The sequence below is a fragment of the Ranitomeya variabilis genome, chromosome 2 (genome assembly GCF_051348905.1).
Source record: "Ranitomeya variabilis isolate aRanVar5 chromosome 2, aRanVar5.hap1, whole genome shotgun sequence".
Classification (NCBI taxonomy): domain Eukaryota; kingdom Metazoa; phylum Chordata; class Amphibia; order Anura; family Dendrobatidae; genus Ranitomeya; species Ranitomeya variabilis.
Genome location: NC_135233.1, coordinates 593,464,721 through 593,479,571, shown reverse-complemented (window position 1 = coordinate 593,479,571; position 14,851 = coordinate 593,464,721). Strand labels below are relative to the sequence as shown.

The window sequence follows — 14,851 nt, the reverse complement described above, 5'->3', positions numbered from 1 at the left end:
GACCACAACACACAAGCGCTAGAAGGTAGGCACAGATTTCCACCTGCAAAGGGAACTCTGGAGGTGCCATCGGACCGGCCGGACTTGCACAGCCCGGTTAACCGTATTCCGGACTGAGGATCCTGAAGCCTTCAGTAAAGAGGTAAAGAGACTGCAACCTGGTGTCCTCGTTATTTACTGCGACCTGCACCGCACCACCACAACATCATCACCATCCACACCTTTCATTGGACGCCCCTCAGCAGGGTCACGGTCCGGGTCTAGCCACCGTGACAACCCCAGAACAGAGACTCAGAGGCCCGGTACCGGGTACCCCTCGGCCCTGCGGCAGTGGGGGCGCTCCAATTTGGCGTCACGAACAGGATCTACTTAAGCCTGAAGAAACATGTCATGTGTGCCTTGGAACTGTGATTTATTGTGCTTAGACTGTGACTTATTGCGAAGACTGTGGATTGCCATCTGCCGCCAAAACCAGCCACCATTACAGCGCTGAGGAGAGCGCAGGAGAAAAAGAGGGGCGTGGAGTAGGCGTGGACCAGCTGAAGAGCGTGAAAGACAATGGCCGCCCAGTCTAAATATTTCTGTAACTTGAGGACATGTCCGTCAGCAGCCGAGATCCGCCTCCTGATTCTCAATGGTGGGCGGAGGCAGAGAAAACGAAACCGCCCACGAAGGAGAGAGCGGGAAAAAGACCAGGAAGTGACCCACGTGGAGGACGTCATGACCAGTCGCTCAGACCAGGAATGCGGGGTCGGAGCCGAGGACTCCCCCAGCCACCCGGACGAGCACAGTGGTCAGCTCTCCGCGCTTGGGACCGGCCTCCTGCAGATTGAAATGGAAGGCCTGATCGAACAACTCCTCCAGCTGCCGATGGAGGCACCGGTGGAGGATCTTCCAACTTCCAATCTTCCAATCTGACCCTGCGTCGCTGCCGGAACTCCAGCCGACGTTCCCATCTACCATACCGCCAGCGGAGCCGACCAAGGAGGAGGGGCCAACACAGACTGGTGAGTCTGCCGACCCTGTCCCACTGGCTGAGGGTCTGTTGATAGGCCCCTTCACGGCACCCCCTCTCCCTGGGACCCATAGACGCCAGCGCCTGTTACCATGGGAGGAGACAATGGGTATGGAACACTTCCTGAAAGCCCCGATTCCACCAACGACCCTGCTGTGTGAGGTCCATGCGAAGCGCACAGTGTGCCGCTGGGTGAACCCAGGATCCAACCTCATGGGGTTCCCCGGGGTGAAGACACAGGAAGGGGAGATGGTGCAGGCCCTGAGCTGGGAGGAATACCAGGCCCAGCTGGAACAGCAGTGGGAGGAGAAGGAAAAGGCGTACCAGGCCGGGCTGGCGGCCCACCACCAAAAAGACTTGGCGGTCAAGGACCGGGCCCACAAGGACCCCACTGCTCACCAGGCCCCGCGCAGGCAGGGCACCGTCGTCGCCTTCAAGCTCCGCGGAGGCTGGGGCTTTATCAAAGAGCCGGGCCTGTACGCCGAAGTCTTCGTCAACCGGCGGGATGTGGAGTCTCATCTCAGAGAAGGCCATCCAGACCGGGATCTCTACCCGGGGGACGAAGTCACTTACACCCGGCATTTTGGGGAAAAGGGGTGGTTCGCCCTGAATGTCCATAAGAAGCGAAGCCCCGTGACATCCCCGACTAAGGTGCCGGTAAAGCTGTCCCCCGTAGCGAAGGTGCCCCCTAGTGGTCAGCCCACGATCATCACCAAGACCACCGTGGTCACTCCAACGTGCACCATTGTCAAAACCATGACCTGCAGCATCGTCACCTCAACCACCGTCGTGGCCAAGGAGGCGCCTCCTCAGGTGGTCGGTGCCCCTGCTGCCCCAGAATTGAAGACAGTAGGTACGCAGACCCCCGGATGGGACAACAAACCCCCTTACGCGGTACCAGGCGGCGGGCAATATCCAAAGGGGTTAACGCCGGAACGCCGAGGAAGTATTAAGCTCCAGGCCTTACTTCAAACCTACGGCAGGACAGTCAGTTATAGGCAGGCTGTCTCACTCAAATCACCTAAGAAGACATAGGGGGCAACATTTGGAGAGGGGCGACTCTAGGGTCCCGGAAGACCTCCGAGCCTACCCGTCATACGGGTGCGTCCTAGCCATATCATCTTGGGGACAAAGCAGAACATCATAATCGAGTTGTGAGGGAACTTCAGAAACAGACACAACAGTTGTGGGGACTATCCCATAAGCACAGCAGGGGAGAACCACAACACACAAGCGCTAGAAGGTAGGCACAGATTTCCACCTGCAAAGGGAACCCTGGAGGTGCCATCGGACCGGCCGGACTTGCGCAGCCCGGTTAACCGTATTCCGGACTGAGGATCCTGAAGCCTTCAGTAAAGAGGTAAAGAGACTGCAACCTGGTGTCCTCGTTATTTACTGCGACCTGCACCACACCACCACAACATCATCACCATCCACACCTTTCATTGGACGCCCCTCAGCAGGGTCACGGACTGGGTCTAGCCACCGTGACAACCCAGGGGCGTACATAGATTTCACAGGGCCCCATAGCAAAATTGAGCAAAGGGCCCCCCCCCCCCCTCGAAGAAGGGAGGGGAATAGGTGGCGCGCGTAGCGCGCCAAAAATTTGCATGTTAAGCCACGCCCCCTCCACAGCCACACCCCCTCCACAGCCACACCCTCTCCACAGCCACACCCCCCAATTACTAATTTATATGGCGAAGGCAATAAAAAATAGACTTACCAGAAAGCAGCATTGCAGGAGAAAGCAGCATTGCATTGCAGTAATAGATAAAATGAATTCAACCTAAAAAAGTGAAACTATTATTATTTGCCATCCCCAATACAGTGTGATCCTAAACATTTATTCACTTTAGTATGATAAACATTACCTGGAACTTTGAACAACAGAGAATGGTGGTGTTCCCAGCAAAAACTCCCAAACTTGAAAATAACAGAAAAACTTGGAAACATTCTAAACTTCTGAAACTTGAACTCAAAACCAAAACTGTGGCCAAACATTCCGCAAATATTGAGATGTGGCAACCTATAATGTAAATAACACAAATTAGTTGAGTGAGACTTTGAATGCCTTTTACCATGTGTGCATACAGCTGCCATTCACCATAACGTGCTTGTTTTTTAAACTAGAATATACCATAATGGTATATATTTAAACAGATATAGCAAAATACATTTTAGTGACTGACGCGTAGATATATTTTCAGTATTAAAATGGCCAATAAAATTGTCAGTTAACTACTGTAAAGGAAATAGTTGCCACTTGCCCTCTGCAAAATATGGACAGGGCAAAGTAGCTTCTAACCCCTTACAACACCTGCAAAGACATGTGAATGGTGTATGATACAGCTGTATACAGGTCTGCAAAAGGCTTAGAAAACGTTTTTAAACAACATAAAGAACTGATGCATTCATGCAGATGCAACAAATGGAACTTTGAAACCAGAACTCTGAAATAGAGATGGGTGAATTTTTTTTTTAAGAGAAGATTAAGTCTCATTGTAAAAAGAGGTGTTTTGATAGCCAATTAAAATCCTAGATTAAAACATTAACAAAACTGGCATTTACGAAAAAAATTACATTCCAGGGGAATCTGGAAATAAGTATGGAAAATCCACCCATCTCTATAAAAAAAAAATAAAACTTCAACTTCAACTTGCATACTCACGGAGTATAACAAACGTTAGGAAGGTTAGAACTGGCGCCTACGTGCTTTTGCTTCAGCAAATTGGTCAACAATGCCATCTATGTCAAGTTGGTTGGCTCTTGCATTTTCAATGCTTAGAATGGCAAGACCAGAGAGTCTGTGTTCAGACATTGTACTTCTTAGATAGTTTTTAATTTGTTTTAATTTTGAGAAGGATCTTTCTGCTGATGCTACCGTTACTGGCAAGGTTAGGAATAAAAGTAAGACTATGCACACATCCGGTAGATTTGACGATAGCAGGCTATTTTCGACTAACAGTAAATGTGCAAGGTCCTTGACAGATGTCAATTTTTGAATGTCATTCTTTAGAGCACATCTAAAACTCAGAAGCTGGGCTGGAAATGCTGGTGAAAGATCTTGGTTGTACTTTTTCTGCAGCTGTAATGCAGCCTCATATAATTCCTCATCTGAGGAAGATGCCAGATCTGCAGGCTGAAGTATCCTAAAATACTGCACAACCCGATTCATTCCATTAAATCGGTTTGACAGCTGACCTACAATGATGTCTAAATACTCATAGAACACGGTGACTTTAAATCGGTCCTCCGGAATGTGCAATCTCTCATCCGTACTCAGTTCATCAAAATGCTTTTTAACTTTTGATAATCGCTTACTTTCAAAAGCTGGGGAGATGCCCCAGCTGCGTGCCAACAAGATAGCGCTCTCTTTCGCTTCATCAAAATGATTTCTGAATTGTGAAAGTTCTTCAGCTGCATTCTTTATTAAATTAGTTGCCTTAGATAAATCCATGCTTTCTGCCTGCAGCATGGTTGACAGTGCATTAACAGTCTGTAATACTTTTGTCTGAAGGACAACCAAAAAAACAAACTGAAATGAATCCATTTTCTTTTTAAGAGCCATTGCCTCATTTATTTCAGTTTTTTTGGATGAAATAAGGATGATTTTTGACAATGCCATCATTACATCAGAAAAACGAAATCTTAGGGCAAGCAGCGACTCATGACGGGAAGACCAGCGTGTGGGACATAATTTTTTTAGTGTGACCGATGAACTGCTTGTAAATGATGACAAAAGCTCCCAACGTCGTATGCTTTCCCCAAAAAATGTATAGACATGTTGCAATATATCAGAAAAGTTTGAAATTTCTGTAATTTCTGAAACAGCATCTTGAAGAACAAGATTCAAATTATGTGCTGCACAGTGAACATACATAGCATTGTGTTCTTTTTCTAAAATTCGGGCCTGCACACCAGAATAGATGCCACTCATTGTGGCAGCTCCATCATAGCCCTGACCACGGCACTTATGAATGGAAAGGCCATTGCTGTCAATGCATTCCAGGATCTCTTTCTCTATACCAGCAGCACGCTGGTCATGAATGGCTTGAAATCCAAGAAAGGCTTCATGGATGCGAACTTTCGTGGCTCTCATATTTGCATTCCTTTCAACAGACACGTATCTAATTACTTGGCTCATCTGATCAGTTTTTGATACATCTTGCGTTGTATCCATGATCAGCGAATAGAAGTGAGCTTCATTCACTTGAGATAAAATCTCAGATTTTACTTTGGTTGACAAAATTTCTATTAATTCGTTTTGAATTCTGGGACTAAGGTATTTTGCTGTGCCCTCTGGCAGTTCCAGCAGTTCCTTAAGCAGGGGATCATAGAGTGCTAGTAACTCTATAATTGCCAGGAAATTACCACTATTGATTTTGCCAATTTTTTCTCTGTGACCCCGAAATGGCATGTTAGCCATGGCCATTGTTAGGGTAACATTCACTATTCTTTTTAAAATTTGCCTCCAGAAATTATGTTGTTTTCTTAACTGATTTTCAGTTTGCAGGTCAATTGATCCCTTTCTTCGCCACTGATCATAAACTACACAAGCTTCTAGATGAGATTGTGAACATTCATGGCGTTGTATTTTGTGCGATAAGCCTCTCCAGTTTTTAAGTCCTCTGGCCCAAGCTGGGGAAAATCCTAATTTTCTTCGATCACCAAACAGCCAGCATGGCTCACAGTATGCTGCATTTAATTTTGGCGAGTAACAAAGCCAAGAAACTGGAAATTTTTGACCTGTTTTCGTTATTTTCTCATAATACTTCGCAGAAAAGCATCTTTTATTGTCGTCATTATCTCTAGGAAATGGTCCTGGTGGTCTGCAAGGGCCATGCGTAATTATAAACATCTTAACAGACGAGTCTGTTATAGTAACTGGGAAATTTGCTCTGTCTGTTATGTATTTTTCACAAGCAAGGTTGATAGGACTCGTACTGCTATCAAATGGCATAACGAATTCTTCGCTAGCCAATCCAGAAGTGCCTGGCTGGTCTGCCTGTTTTTCACAAATATCTTCCGTGCTAGCTTCAGTAACACGTGCCATTTGCTCAACTGTACTTGCTGCAGGATGATCTCTGGATTGCGCCAGTTCCTGTATTGAATTCTCTGAGGAGCAAAGACTTTCAGCCCTTGCTTCTAAATCTTCTGTATGTGAAATAGTAACAGAGCTCTCTGCAGAAGAAGGGGCATTGAAGAAACTACTGATTTTGGGCATTTTGGCATGTTTCTGGCTTTCCTCTCTCTTTTTTTTACGCTTCTGAGCACCGCTCAGATGCTTGTAGCTTGACATAATGGTAAAGCTTTTTCCTGTAGAAACAAAGCACATTCAACCTTATATCCCCCTCCACAGCAGAGCTTCATAACCTGGAAACCACTTGAACTGAAGAGCTAAATTCAGTAAAACCTTAACTTTAGATTAAACACCTGATCTGGTCTGTCTGACTGTAGGGCATCAATTGCTATGTCTCCTGGAAATACATCACATCTCCCATCAAGGGGTTCTTGCAGACTACCTCTAGTTCCGTGTAACTCAGTGTGACCTTCTAGCTGCAGAACAACTTAGTATAACCACTACTGAACTGCAAAAGCATTGCTCACGTTTCCTCCCTGGCATAACATAAATACACTGAATGGTCTAGGTCTGATGGTAGATTCAGGACCCCTAGCTGAACATCTTTTTTTTATACTGCCCTGCACCACTCGCTGGCTGGGAAGCACTGTTACCCATATCGCCGGGATCACCACTCTCCGAGCTGCCAGGAGGCAGTCAATTAAAATCCTGTGTCAGGCTCTGCCCTGTCGCAATTCATTGCGCGGCGCTGCTCACATGCTCCTCCATAAAGGCGAAGTGCAAGCAGTACTATGGGGAACAGAGTTGCATCGCTTGATCCAATGCCCCTCGTTGCACATTGTTGTGGCTCCTCCATTCTCATATTTGCTGAGCCATACACCACCTCCACAGATAGGAAATAGCTACCGTGAAGCCTAGGAATGCCCCAGGACACCCTCCTCAAAGCTAGGCAGATAAATGACATACAGATGTAGCAAGAGTTCAGAATGAAACTTGTATCTCATTGCATCAACACTTTGTGATGCACCAAAGATAGTGAATACCAAGCTAACAATGGGCTTATGACACTAATGACTCTCCATTGTTCAGATCCATTGTTCTGAACAGATGTGTGAGAAAGCATTTACATATGGAAGCCTCCTGCTACCGAGATCAGCATAAGACCCCATGCTGGAAAATATCCCAACAATTCTACATTTAAAGTGGAACAAGCTCCATTTTTGGGGGTGGGTGGAGCACTCCCACCGTGCTGTCACGCACCCCCGGGACATCTGCTTTTGGGATGTCCCGCAACACAAAAACCCGGGGTCTCCGGGTACTCGCCTGCATTCGCCGGCCTCCTGCGCCTGTGACCCCACTACACCACTTCAGACTCGAGCTTCCTGTAAGCTCTGGCAGCTTCGGGACGGAGGTTACGCCGAGCACGGCATCCCTCGCATCCCTATACACATAAGTGCATATAGATTTAGATTCCTATGGACATACACGCAGGGGATGCCGCGCTCGGCATAACCCCCGTTCCGAAGCTGCCCGAGCTTACAGGAAGCTCGGGCATGAAGCTGCACAGGGGCAGGAGGCTGCCGGATGCAGGTCAGTACCCAGGGACTCCGGGGTTTTTGCAATGTGGGGCGTCACAAAAGTGGATGTCCCGGGGGTGGGTGGCAGCCTGGTGGGAGGGCTTCACCCACCCCAAAAAGTAGTGGTTGTTCCGCTTTAACAGAAAGATAGATCTGTAGGCATGGGGGGTACATGACTGGGTAAACCAAAAAATTATATCACAAAGGAGGCAACAACTCAATATCCCAAATTTACAGATATACATAGTGGTGTATAACACATATAATCAATATGGCACAGTGCATTATGCTAATGTTTAAAATATATATATACACATATGCACTATAGCACGGAGGAGGAAATTGTATCGGAAACACACATTCAATCATTGGGGGTCATCCAATATTTTGGATGCGTTTACCAGTGAGCCAGCGCAGAGCAAACAGCCTGCTGCTTGGTAAGCATGGAGAAAATAACATTTTTCCAGAGAATCTCCTGCACCTATGATAGTGTAGTTATACAGGTAAGAGACAGAATGTTCTGAATTATATACGTTTCTTTTCACAAATTCTGACAAACAAGCAGTCTTTGAGCTATCTAGAGAAAAGCCTGCTGAGGCTCTGCAGCAAAACTTTTTCGAATAGCCCATAGAATAATTATAAATGAAAATAAAACAACTTTACATAATTAAGAGTATTCTGTGCCTCACCTAGCGAAATATAGAAACTAAGGAAAAAGACCAAAAACAGAGGCGTTCCTAGCTCTCGGGGCCCAAAGTTACCCAAAATTTGTACCACAACTGGATAATGATGATCAGAAAGTCCTAATATATATATATATATATATATATATATATATATATATATATATATATATATATATATATATATATAACACACATTTGGGTACCTCTTAATGCATAATAAAGCAGTCAAGACCTCAAAATACAGACTGAGTAAAAAAAATTGTGCTAGCAAAAGACAAAAAAAAAATCTACGCAGGGGGTAGCCCACAAGACCCACACATTACCGAGTTCCAAGACCAATTCCACAGGGTAGATTGCTGCTAGGGTTATTGCCTATTTATAAGGAGATGTCCCGCTGTGCTGGCTGGCCAGCCACACCACACCTGACATCATGCGCGACAGCCACCATCCGACAGCATCCCAACAGACCGGGAAGTGACTGCTGGAGCAAGAACATGCTCCAACATCCACATAGCTCACAGGTGCCAGTAACCATTAACAATAATGCCAGTAACCATTAAGCCAGGAAGAGAAGCCATGCTCTTCAAAAGGGCATTGTAAGGGGAATGTCCAGGCTAAGTGTAAAGACAAATCATAGTTGGCTTAATCGTCGTACAGAGGGTGTATCTTGGTTTGCTGCTGAATAAAGCTATGGCTGGTGAGATCCAGCCCCTCTTCTAATGCACAGCCCCTGGATTTTATTCATGCAGGAACCTCTTTTTAATTTAGCAATTAGAGGATGTCAAAGAGGGAAAAGACAGATCAAATCAGGGCTACCCAATGCTGCACTGTACACACAATCTCCGCTCTGTCACACACAGTCTGATGCTTGAGGGGTGAATGTAGGTACACCTTTCAGTGCTAAAAACCATCGTCATGAAAGCATAAAACCGAGGAGTTGATAAGATCTCTGCGCAAACAGCTTTATTCAGCAACATACCAAGATGAGTCCTCTGCATGGCAGATAAGCAAACACTGGTTTTTACACTTAGCCTGGACAATTCCTTTAAAGGGAACCTGTCACCACGTTTTTGGAAGATGGGATAAAAATAGCGTTAAATAGGGGCAGAGGTGGGCGTTACATTAGTGTGTGTGTTATGCGTTTATTACCCACCTAAGTTGCCGAAATAACTTTGCAAAGTCTCCGTTTTCGCCTGTCAATCAGGCTGGTCAGGTCACATGGGCGTTGTCTTCACCCAGATTTGGCGTAGTTTTCCGTTGGTGGCGTAGTGGTGTGCGCATGCCCAAAGTCCGGAATCCTCTTCCAGGGGATTTAAAATAGCGCGGTGTTCGTTATTGCATTGGTGATCGGTGGGCGCGGCCATCTTCCTTTGGCCGCGCGTGCGCAGAAGCGGCGCTCTGCTGGCCGCGGCTTCAGGAAAATGGCCGCCGCGATATCCATCTGCGCACGCGCGGCATCCCGCGGCCATTTTCCTGAAGCCGCGGCCAGCAGAGCGCCGCTTCTGCGCACGCGCGGCCAAAGGAAGATGGCCGCGCCCACCGATCACCAATGCAATAACGAACACCGCGCTATTTTAAATCCCCTGGAAGAGGATTCCGGACTTTGGGCATGCGCACACCACTACGCCACCAACGGAAAACTACGCCAAATCTGGGGGAAGACAACGCCCATGTGACCTGACCAGCCTGATTGACAGGCGAAAACGGAGACTTTGCAAAGTTATTTCGGCAACTTAGGTGGGTAATAAACGCATAACACACACACTAATGTAACGCCCACCTCTGCCCCTATTTAACGCTATTTTTATCCCATCTTCCAAAAACGTGGTGACAGGTTCCCTTTAAAGCAGCCGGGTGCTGTGCCCCCTCCAGCAGTACACTATAGCACTTTGCACCAAAAAGGTGCAAAAGATTCATATTTCCTGGTACCCACGATGGGCCATCTGCTCAGAGCTTGCAGCAGCATCAAATTCAGCATCTTCTCAGGTATGTGAAGCTGTTCTTACAAATTTGTGTAATTCCAATCTATGGGCTATACAGAATACAAATTTTCCCCAAAGGTAAGCCCATAGGATGCCATGATATACAAATTTGTAAAACAAAAAAAATAACTTTACATAATTGACAACAATCTGATAGTCATGTGGGGGGAGGTGCAGAGTATGCAGAAAATGGACATGCTTCCACTCAGCACTATTCTCATATAGGTCTTATTCATGCTTACCAAAAGTATGCACAAGAGCTTCTCTTGACTCCAACGATCTCAGCTGCCCTCTTATTGGCTCTGACAGGCTCTTCGTTGCTTTGGGAGTATTCAGTGGCCTGCAAGTAAAAAAAATAGGTAAATAAATTGCAGCGTATGTGAGACTGGCTATGGGGCTACTGCTCAGGGTGAGAGAGTGACTGGGAAGATGGCCTGGGATGTGTTGGTCACTGCTGTTGATTTGCTGCATGAATGGGTTAAAGGCGGAAGACAAATTCCTATGTTTGCACAACATTACAATGGTCCCAAATCCCCTTTCCTTTCGGAAGTGTGGACCCGCTAAGAAGCAGGTATAAGGCCGCTGCCCGCACATGTGCTGTTGAAGTGAGGACAAGGTAAGATAGAGCCTTACCTTGGTCCACGAACTGGTGGTTGGGGACCTCTGCCCTACACAAAAAATATAATCAGAATCGATTTGTCACAGATTGAGGGTTAGGGCCCTATTACACGGGCCGATAGTTTGGCCAATCAAAAAAAACCGCCCATTTGTCTGGAAGCTCGTTTGATCGCCATTTACACTGGCTGAGAAATCGGCCAAGTTAGTGCCCGAGCAACCGTTTCGCTCGGGCAGTTACTCGGCCGATAGCACCAGGCAGCGGTGGCTCGGGAAATGCTACTTTGAGAGGATGGGAGCGCAAGCACCGGGGCGCGAGTCAAGATTGAATCGCGTGCCAATGGGAATCCTCTTACGTCTGCATAGGAAGTCTGAGGAGAGGAAGTGGCTAGGAGGTGGGAGCATTTCCCGAGCCACCGCTGCCTCTTCGGATCTTCGGGAGACGGCAGAGGACACCAAAAGGTAAGTATAGCGTACAAAAAAATATAATAAACATTAAATTAAAAAAACTTGTGGTTTTTTTCACTTTACCTGCAGCGCAGGAGTCATGCAGAATTGAGCCCTATGAGTGTGTGATTGCTTGCGTGTTTACACACAAACGATTGAAGGCAATTGATGGACGACAAACAGAGATTTAAGGTTCTGCATGACAGAGGTGATCGCCGACCAGCGACCAATTTTTTGTTCGATCGTTTGTTCATTTACACGAACAGATAATCGCTCAGATATGTTGAATCCCAGACAATTATCTTTTCACATTCGTCTGGTGTAAAGGGGACCTAAGTTTCACTGTAGCTCAGCAGAGTCCTGTCTGCTTCGAAGATGACACAGAGGGCAACGGGCAGCCTGTGTAAACACTGGGGGAAAACTTTTAGGGCCCTTTTACACGAGCTGATTTTCGGTCGAGAACTCACTCAAATGAGCTAATGCAAATGATAATCGACAAGTGTATGTGCTGTAGTGATGAATGTGAAATTGCTCCTAAATTGGTCATTTGCTCAATATGCCACGGACCCCAGATCGTTGTTTGACAGCTGCTAATCGCCTGCGTGTATATATACGAATTATCATTTGTGCATAGAAATCAGCAGCGGCCGAACGATCAAGCAGTCACTTGGGCAATTTCTTGGCATGTGTTATGGCAATGTTTTTATCATTTGACAATTGGTCTTTTCGTTTGCTCGCCCATATATTGGGCAATTTATCTGCCCGTGCAAAAGGACCCTTACTGAGCCCTCCAGCACATTATGCATTTTTGGCTAACCCTTAGTGTAAAAATCTGTAACCAAATGGTGTTTGAATACATGCAACTTAAACCATCAATCAAGCTCTTCCAGAACCCCCTCCCCAATCACCCCAGTACTCAGTAGGGTTTGGCATATAAGGGAGGCCAAATACTCACCGATCCTGCCACCTATGAAGTGCATCCATCTCCGTGTTTGCATGCAGGGCCAAGTGGTGTCATTGTGAATGCAGCACCAACGGAGCAGGCCACACTCCATGTTTGGGGGGGGGGGGGTAGGAGATTGGGGAGGGGGCATGGTGCTCCAGAGCTGGGGGGAGGGGCTGCCCTCCAACAGCACTTCCTGGTTGTCACCCGGAGTGAGTGACACGCCCGTCTCTGTTCTCGGCAATGGAGATGGTACGTTAAGCAACATCTTGAGATGCCGCCTCCAAGAATCGAGGCGGGCGTGTCACCCGGAGTGACAACCAGGAAGTGTTATTGGCGAGCAGCCCCTCCCCCCACCACCAGACTGCCAATCATCAACATCGGGTGCAGTGAGGAGGATGGGACATGCGCTGTAAGGGCTGCCCCAGACTGAGGGTAAGTATGCTTATTTCTTTTTTGGGCCGCAATGTCCCTTCAATCAACAATATATTACCTGGTCAATCAACAATTGAATGGTGATGAGTGACTTTGATAGCTGCTATATTCCATCTGTCGCTCCGAGCACTACTGTCTCCCTCCCCTCCTGGATGATCAGTTACCGCGACAGACCTGTACACAAAGGAAAATTTTCTGCTTAATAAACTGTTATTGAGAACACACACACATGTGCTGCGGCTGCCAGTGACCTAGGCCCTGTTGCTGTTTGTGACCTGGGCCCCGTGCTTGCGACTGGGCCTTGTTTCTGTGGGACCCGTATGTGCAGATGGGCCACAGGCCTGTTGCTGTGGGCCCCAGAGCCCAGCCACACCAGGGCCCAACTGCTTGTACAGGGCCCACAGCAACAGGGCCCAGCCACCACAATGGAGCCCGCAGCAACAGGGCCTGGGGCCCAGCCGCATGCACGGGGCCCACAGCAACAGGGCCAGGGGACCAGTAGCAGGCATGATGTGTACAGCATCTGTGCCCTGTTCTTGTGGGCCCCGTGCGTGTGGCTGGGCCCTGTTGCTGTGGGCCCCTCGGTTGTGGCTGGGCCTATGCCCTGCGGCTGGGCCCACAGCCCAGCCCCACGCACGGGGCCCACAGCATCAGCGGCTGGGGCCCAGCAGCACAGACGGATCACAACGGCAGGGCCCTTTTGCTGTGGGCCCCGTTTGTGCGGCCCAGCCATAATAACGGGGCCCACAGCAACAGGGCCTGTGCACAGCATCTGGGCCCTGTTCTTGTGGGCCCCGTGCGTGTGGCTGGGCCCTGTTGTTGTGGGCCCCTCGGTTGTGGCTGGGCCTATGCCCTGCGGCTGGGCCCACAGCCCAGCCCCACGCACGGGGCCCACAGCATCAGCGGCTGGGGCCCAGCAGCACAGACGGATCACAACGGCAGGGCCCTTTTGCTGTGGGCCCCGTTTGTGCGGCCCAGCCATAATAACGGGGCCCACAGCAACAGGGCCTGTGCACAGCATCTGGGCCCTGTTCTTGTGGGCCCCGTGCGTGTGGCTGGGCCCTGTTGCTGTGGGCCCCTCGGTTGTGGCTGGGCCTATGCCCTGCGGCTGGGCCTATGCCCTGCGGCTGGGCCCACAGCCCAGCCCCACGCACGGGGCCCACAGCATCAGCGGCTTCTATCAGTCTTCTATCAGCTGTGACCATGTGGAGCTCCTGTAATGTTTTATTCTGACCTTTCCTGGCGCCTGCGCAGGAGCGCGATGCTGGGGAGACTGTGGATGATGTATGGTCGCAGCAAGGAGGAGGACGGCATCACAAGGAGGAGGTGCTGGAGCAGTGACGCCCCGGAGCGCCCGCCCTGTAGCAATATACAGGAGCGAGCGAGCAGCCGTCGGTCGCAAAGGGTGCACGGTGACGTCACTTCCGGTCGCTCGGAAATGAGATCACCGCGCCCCCTATGTGACCTTCCCCCTCCAACTGCAGCGCAGCACCGTGGGGAAGCTTCCTGCTTCCCCACACGCTCATCTCCGACAGGGCCCGACAGCAAAGCCCTGTCGGCTCTCGCGCGCCCCCCCCCCCCCCCCCGGGACGACTGGTCCGAGCAAAAAAAAAATTAACACAAAAAAAAAAATAGGTGGCGTACACACCATGGGGCCGGGCAGCACCGGGCCCCCCCGGCCGTGGGGCCCGGATGCGGCGGCACCCGTCGCATACATGGTGTGTACGCCACTGTGACAACCCCAGAACAGATACTCAGAGGCCCGGTACCGGGTACCCCTCGGCCCTGCGGCAGTGGGGGCGCTCCAATTGCTCTCTTCGTATGAGGTGTCCAAAGTAGACAAGTCGTAGCTTGGTGATCCTTGCTTCCAGTGACATGTCTGGCTTGAATTGCTCCAAAATTGATTTGTTTGTTCTTCTTGCCATCCTTGGTATTGATAACATCCTTCTCCAAAACCAAGTTTCGAATTCTTCTTTTGTCTTGTTTCTTTTTCATCCAGTTTTTCCATCCATGTTACCATAGAAAAGACCGAACTATGTACGAGTTGTGTCTTTGTCGCCAGTGAAATGTT

General features: G+C 48.8%; 1 long non-coding RNA gene across 1 annotated transcript; it reads right to left on the bottom strand.

The window, feature by feature from the left end:
* Positions 1-2,632: 2,632 nt before the first annotated feature.
* On the bottom strand, positions 2,633-12,976 carry LOC143809750 (uncharacterized). Its single transcript, XR_013222436.1, has 4 exons — positions 12,839-12,976; positions 10,583-10,680; positions 2,887-3,041; positions 2,633-2,801 (listed from the first exon to the last, which is right to left on the bottom strand). It is a non-coding gene; the product is annotated as an uncharacterized LOC143809750 (long non-coding RNA).
* Between the last annotated feature and the right edge of the window lie 1,875 nt (positions 12,977-14,851).